Source organism: Salvelinus namaycush, unplaced genomic scaffold (assembly GCF_016432855.1).
Source record: "Salvelinus namaycush isolate Seneca unplaced genomic scaffold, SaNama_1.0 Scaffold62, whole genome shotgun sequence".
Classification (NCBI taxonomy): domain Eukaryota; kingdom Metazoa; phylum Chordata; class Actinopteri; order Salmoniformes; family Salmonidae; genus Salvelinus; species Salvelinus namaycush.
The window spans coordinates 10,077-17,682 of NW_024061331.1; positions in this window are offsets into that span (position 1 = coordinate 10,077).

Genomic DNA, 7,606 nt, shown 5'->3' on the forward strand with positions numbered 1-7,606 from the left:
GCTCTGACAGCTGGTGCTTAAAGTTAGTGAGGGAGATATGAGTCTCCAGCTTCAGTGATTTTTGCAGTTCGTTCCAGTCATTGGCAGCAGAGAACTGGAAGGAAAGGCGATCAAAGTAGGAATTGGCTTTGGGGGTGACCAGTGAAATATGCCTGCTGGAGCGCGTGCTACGGGTGGGTGCTGCTATGGTGACCAGTGAGCTGAGATAAGGCGGGACTTTACCTAGCAAAGACTTAGATGACCTGGAGCCAGTGGGTTTGGCGACGGATATGAAGCGAGGGCCAGCCAACGCGAGCATACAGGTCGCAGTGGTGGGTAGTATATGGGGCTTTGGTGACAAAACAGATGGCACTGTGATAGACTGCATCCAATTTGCTGAGTAGAGTGTTGGAAGCTATTTTATAGATGACATCGCCGAAGTCAAGGATCGGTAGGATAGTCAGTTTTACGAGGGTATGTTTAGCAGCATGATTGAAGGAGGCTTTGTTGCGAAATAGGAAGCCGATTCTAGATTTAATTTTGGATTGGAGATGCTTAGTGTGAGTCTGGAAGGAGAGTTTACCAAACACCTAAGTATTTGTAGTTGTCCACATATTCTAAGTCAGAACCATCCAGAGTAGTGATGCTGGACGGGCGGGCAGGTATGGGCAGTGCTGTCCACTGCTGGCCCAGTGGACAAGGCCCCCCCCTCTGCTGGCCCAATGTACAAGGCCCTCCCCTCTGCTGGCCCAGTGGACAAGGCCCTCCCCTCTGCTGGCCCAGTGGACAAGGCCCTCCCCTCTGCTGGCCCAGTGGACAAGGCCCTCCCCTCTGCTGGCCCAGTGGACAAGACCCTCCCCTCTGCTGGCCCAGTGGACAAGGCCTTCCCCTCTGCTGGCCCAATGTACAAGGCCCTCCCCTCTGCTGGCCCAGTGGACAAGGCCCCCACCTCTGCTGGCCCAGTGGACAAGGCCCTCCCCTCTGCTGGCCCAGTGGACAAGGCCCTCCCCTCTGCTGGCCCAGTGGACAAGGCCATCCCCTCTGCTGGCCCAGTGGACAAGGCCCTCCCCTCTGCTGGCCCAGTGGACAATACCCTCCCCTCTGCTGGCCCAGTGGACAAGACCCTCCCCTCTGCTGGCCCAGTGGACAAGACCCTCCCCTCTGCTGGCCCAGTGGACAAGGCCCTCCCCTCTGCTGGCCCAGTGGACAAGGCCCTCCCCTCTGCTGGCCCAGCGGACAAGGCCCTCCCCTCTGCTGGCCCAGCGGACAAGACCCTCCCCTCTGCTGGCCCAGTGGACAAGACCCTCCCCTCTGCTGGCCCAGTGGACAAGGGACCAGAAGGTCACAGGTTCTAATCTTACCGATGGCCTTTGTTTATTTCAGCGTAAAGCGATACCTAGAGTCAATGGTGCCACCTGCCAATGATTGTAAAGTTTGATAATCCAGATCTGTTTACACTCTTAACGTAAAGATACGTCTCCCTGACTACCTCGGCAGCTGGTCAGAGAGATCCGATCACAATCACTTGTTTTAAAATCGTCCACATGTTAGCACCAGGTATAAAACGGGTCCTGAAGGAGATTCAGTGTTCATCAGGACACATGTTAGCACCAGGTATAAAACGGGTCCTGAAGGACACATGTTAGCACCAGGTATAAGACGGGTCCTGAAGGAGATTCAGTGTTCATCAGGACACATGTTAGCACCAGGTATAAAACGGGTCCTGAAGGAGATTCAGTGTTCATCAGGACACATGTTAGCACCAGGTATAAAACGGGTCCTGAAGGAGATTCAGTGTTCATCAGGACACATGTTAGCACCAGGTATAAGACGGGTCCTGGAGGAGATTCAGTGTTCATCAGGACACATGTTAGCACCAGGTATAAGACGGGTCCTGAAGGAGATTCAGTGTTCATCAGGACACATGTTAGCACCAGGTATAAAACAGGTCCTGAAGGAGATTCAGTGTTCATCAGGACACATGTTAGCACCAGGTATAAGACGGGTCCTGAAGGAGATTCAGTGTTCATCAGGACACATGTTAGCACCAGGTATAAGACGGGTCCTGAAGGAGATTCAGTGTTCATCAGGACACATGTTAGCACCAGGTATAAAACAGGTCCTGAAGGAGATTCAGTGTTCATCAGGACACATGTTAGCACCAGGTATAAAACGGGTCTTGAAGGAGATTCAGTGTTCATCAGGACACATGTTAGCACCAGGTATAAAACGGGTCCTGAAGGAGATTCAGTGTTCATCAGGACACATGTTAGCACCAGGTATAAAACGGGTCTTGAAGGAGATTCAGTGTTCATCAGGACACATGTTAGCACCAGGTATAAAACAGGTCCTGAAGGAGATTCAGTGTTCATCAGGACACATGTTAGCACCAGGTATAAAACGGGTCTTGAAGGAGATTCAGTGTTCATCAGGACACATGTTAGCACCAGGTATAAAACAGGTCCTGAAGGAGATTCAGTGTTCATCAATACACATGTTAGCACCAGGTATAAAACGGGTCCTGAAGGAGATTGTGTTCATCAGGACACATGTTAGCACCAGGTATAAAACAGGTCCTGAAGGAGATTCAGTGTTCATCAGGACACATGTTAGCACCAGGTATAAAACGGGTCTTGAAGGAGATTCAGTGTTCTGGAAGCCAATATCCTCATGTACATCTGTCTCCACATCAATGACATGATTTAACCTTGTATGTGTACTTCATAGTGTAAACAGTTTGTACCAGTCTGTGTTTCATACCTGCAGCATGTCCCCGATCTAGTGTCTGATAAACTTTTCAATATTTATACTCGGCAACCACAGGATTATTGAATATTAATAAACTGTTGACAGGAAGTGACAACGTCTCTTTGTCCGCATTCTTTTCGAAAACAAATGTCAACGAGAGGGTTTCGTGATTCAATGCAAGCTACGTTCTAGTCCCACGGCTCACGGCACTTTGAAGGGTCACATGTACAGCGTTTAACAGGAACGCCACCTCCGCAGACATCTAGGAAAATGCCTTTAAAAGTCATGTGTTCGGCTGTATAGTGATTTGAGCTATAGTTAATTTAAATTAAAAATAAATTTAAAAAAGACTGCTGGACACAGCAGATCAATGAGAGAATTTTATTTGTGCTACAAATTTAAACAAACAGATCAAACATTTTAAAATACATACTTTTTCTTCTTCTCAAAAAAAAAAAAAAGTATGATTTAATAGAATAGCAAAATACTTTCAGCAAAACACATAACATGGTCTCAACCCACCTTTAAAACACCATAGTCTCAACCCACCTTGAAACAGCTTTTGTTTAGCAGTGTTTTTTATTTTTTTATGTTGGTTTTAATGCAACAATCATAGATTTTATATAAAGACTTGTGATCAGCAGATGAGAAAACACCAAACAAAGAAAAAGAAAACATTGTGAAGTGTTACAAACATGGTGTCCTGATTGGTTATAACAGACAGGCTGAGGAATAGAACCCCACAGAACCTAGTACATTCTAATTACATCAGTAGAACCACCTCTCTATTGCTGAGACTAGAGCACTAGGGAGGGACAAGGGGACAACTACTAGGCTACAGCAGACACTATAGACTGAAGAGTCAGAGAGAAGGTCAGAGGGTGAGGAGTAATACAGGACAGAGTCAGAGAGAAGGTCAGAGACAGAGGGGTGAGGAGTAATACAGGACAGAGTCAGAGAGAAGGTTAGAGACAGAAGGGTGAGGAGTAATACAGGACAGAGTCAGAGAGAAGGTTAGAGACAGAGGGTGAGGAGTAACACAGGACAGAGTCAGAGAGAAGGTCAGAGACAGAGGGTGAGGAGTAATACAGGACAGAGTCAGAGAGAAGGTTAGAGACAGAGGGGTGAGGAGTAATACAGGACAGAGTCAGAGAGAAGGTTAGAGACAGAGGGGTGAGGAGTAACACAGGACAGAGTCAGAGAGAAGGTTAGAGACAGAGGGGTGAGGAGTAACACAGGACAGAGTCAGAGAGAAGGTTAGAGACAGAGGGTGAGGAGTAACACAGGACAGAGTCAGAGAGAAGGTCAGAGGGTGAGGAGTAACACAGGACAGAGTCAGAGAGAAGGTTAGAGACAGAGGGGTGAGGAGTAATACAGGACAGAGTCAGAGAGAAGGTCAGAGTCAGAGAGAAGGTTAGAGACAGAGGGTGAGGAGTAACACAGGACAGAGTCAGAGAGAAGGTCAGAGGGTGAGGAGTAATACAGGACAGAGTCAGAGAGAAGGTCAGAGACAGAGGGTGAGGAGTAATACAGGACAGAGTCAGAGAGAAGGTCAGAGACAGAGAGAAGGTTAGAGACAGAGGGGTGAGGAGTAATACAGGACAGAGTCAGAGAGAAGGTTAGAGACAGAGGGGTGAGGAGTAACACAGGACAGAGTCAGAGAGAAGGTTAGAGACAGAGGGGTGAGGAGTAACACAGGACAGAGTCAGAGAGAAGGTCAGAGACAGAGGGGTGAGGAGTAACACAGGACAGAGTCAGAGAGAAGGTTAGAGACAGAGGGGTGAGGAGTAACACAGGACAGAGTCAGAGAGAAGGTCAGAGGGTGAGGAGTAACACAGGACAGAGTCAGAGAGAAGGTTAGAGACAGAGGGGTGAGGAGTAATACAGGACAGAGTCAGAGAGAAAGTTAGAGACAGAGGGTGAGGAGTAATACAGGACAGAGTCAGAGAGAAGGTCAGAGTCAGAGAGAAGGTTAGAGACAGAGGGGTGAGGAGTAACACAGGACAGAGTCAGAGAGAAGGTTAGAGACAGAGGGGTGAGGAGTAATACAGGACAGAGTCAGAGAGAAGGTCAGAGTCAGAGAGAAGGTTAGAGACAGAGGGGTGAGGAGTAACACAGGACAGAGTCAGAGAGAAGGTTAGAGACAGAGGGTGAGGAGTAACACAGGACAGAGTCAGAGAGAAGGTTAGAGACAGAGGGTGAGGAGTAACACAGGACAGAGTCAGAGAGAAGGTTAGAGACAGAGGGTGAGGAGTAACACAGGACAGAGTCAGAGAGAAGGTCAGAGACAGAGGGGTGAGGAGTAATACAGGACAGATTCAGAGAGAAGGTCAGAGTCAGAGAGAAGGTTAGAGACAGAGGGGTGAGGAGTAACACAGGACAGAGTCAGAGAGAAGGTTAGAGACAGAGGGGTGAGGAGTAACACAGGACAGAGTCAGAGAGAAGGTCAGAGACAGAGGGGTGAGGAGTAACACAGGACAGAGTCAGAGAGAAGGTTAGAGACAGAGGGGTGAGGAGTAACACAGGACAGAGTCAGAGAGAAGGTTAGAGACAGAGGGGTGAGGAGTAATACAGGACAGAGTCAGAGAGAAGGTTAGAGACAGAGGGGTGAGGAGTAATACAGGACAGAGTCAGAGAGAAGGTCAGAGTCAGAGAGAAGGTTAGAGACAGAGGGGTGAGGAGTAATACAGGACAGAGTCAGAGAGAAGGTTAGAGACAGAGGGGTGAGGAGTAATACAGGACAGAGTCAGAGAGAAGGTTAGAGTCAGAGGGTGAGGAGTAACACAGGACAGAGTCAGAGAGAAGGTTAGAGACAGAGGGGTGAGGAGTAACACAGGACAGAGTCAGAGAGAAGGTTAGAGACAGAGGGGTGAGGAGTAATACAGGACAGAGTCAGAGAGAAGGTTAGAGACAGAGGGGTGAGGAGTAATACAGGACAGAGTCAGAGAGAAGGTTAGAGTCAGAGGGTGAGGAGTAACACAGGACAGAGTCAGAGAGAAAGAAAGGGAGAGAGTTAGATTATTTTATTAAGTTATAAATTGTAGCTGTGTAGTTATGTTGAGTTGGTCCCACCCTTCAATTCCCCTGACAAAAAGGTTCTTCCTGCTTACAGAGTATCACAGTCTTTATTTTGTAACGTTGCAGAGAGAGAAGCGTGTTTCAGATCAGGACATGGTGTTTGTGACGTTGCAGGGAAGGGAAGTTATAACCTTCTGGAGGTCTGAAGTAGTGCACTATGAAGGGAAGTTATAACCTTCTGGAGGTCTGAAGTAGTGCACTATGAAGGGAAGTTATAACCTTCTGGAGGTCTGAAGTAGTGCACTATGAAGGGAAGTTATAACCTTCTGGAGGTCTGAAGTAGTGCACTATGAAGGGAAGTTATAACCTTCTGGAGGTCTGAAGTAGTGCACTATGAAGGGAAGTTATAACCTTCTGGAGGTCTGAAGTAGTGCACTATGAAGGGAACAGGATGCCAATTAGGGACGCAGACTTCCAGAAGGTTCTACCTCCTTCCCTGCAAGTCACTAACACCACGTCCTGAAACACGCTTCTCTCTCTGTAAAGTTACAAACACCATGTCCTGAAACACGCTTCTCTCTCTGTAACGTTACAAACACCATGTCCTGAAACACGCTTCTCCCTCTGCAACGTTACAAACACCATGTCCTGATCTGAAACACGCTTCTCCCTCTGCAACGTTACAAACACCATGTCCTGAAACACGCTTCTCCCTCTGCAACGTTACAAACACCATGTCCTGATCTGAAACACGCTTCTCTCTCTGTAACGTTACAAAATAAAAGTCCTGTTCTGAAGCAGTCTGCAATGTTACAAAATAAAAGTCCTGTTCTGAAGCAGTCTGCAATGTTACAAAATAAAAGTCCTGTTCTGAAGCAGTCTGCAATGTTACAAAATAAAAGTCCTGTTCTGAATCAGTCTGCAACGTTACAAAATAAAAGTCCTGTTCTGAATCAGTCTGCAATGTTACAAAATAAAAGTCCTGTTCTGAATCAGTCTGCAACGTTACAAAATAAAAGTCCTGTTCTGAATCAGTCTGCAATGTTACAAAATAAAAGTCCTGTTCTGAATCAGTCTGCAACGTTACAAAATAAAAGTCCTGTTCTGAAGCAGTCTGCAACATTACAAAATAAAAGTCCTGTTCTGAATCAGTCTGCAACGTTACAAAATAAAAGTCCTGTTCTGAAGCAGTCTGCAACGTTACAAAATAAAAGTCTTCCTCCTTAATGTTAAAAAATAAAAGCTCCCTAGATAAACAAAAACAACAAACAATAGAAACATTTAAGGCTTTTTAAGGGATAAAATGATCATGACAATGCTAAAATATGAAACTGTACACACACAGCTGAGATCCACACCTGGGTCACACACAGCTGAGATCCACACCTAGGACACACAGCTGAGATCCACACATGGGTCACACAGCTGAGATCCACACCTGGGTCACACAGCTGAGATCCACACCTGGGTCACACACAGCTGAGATCCACACCTGGGTCACACACACCTGGGACACACACAGCTGGGATCCACACCTGGGTCACACACAGCTGGGATCCACACCTGGGTCACACACAGCTGAGATCCACACCTGGGTCACACACAGCTGAGATCCACACCTGGGTCACACACAGCTGAGATCCACACCTGGGACACACACAGCTGAGATCCACACCTGGGACACACACAGCTGAGATCCACACCTGGGACACACACAGCTGAGATTCACACCTGGGTCACACACAGCTGAGATCCACACCTAGGACACACACAGCTGAGATCCACACCTAGGACACACACAGCTGAGATCCACACCTGGGTCACACACAGCTGAGATCCACACCTGGGTCACACAGCTGAG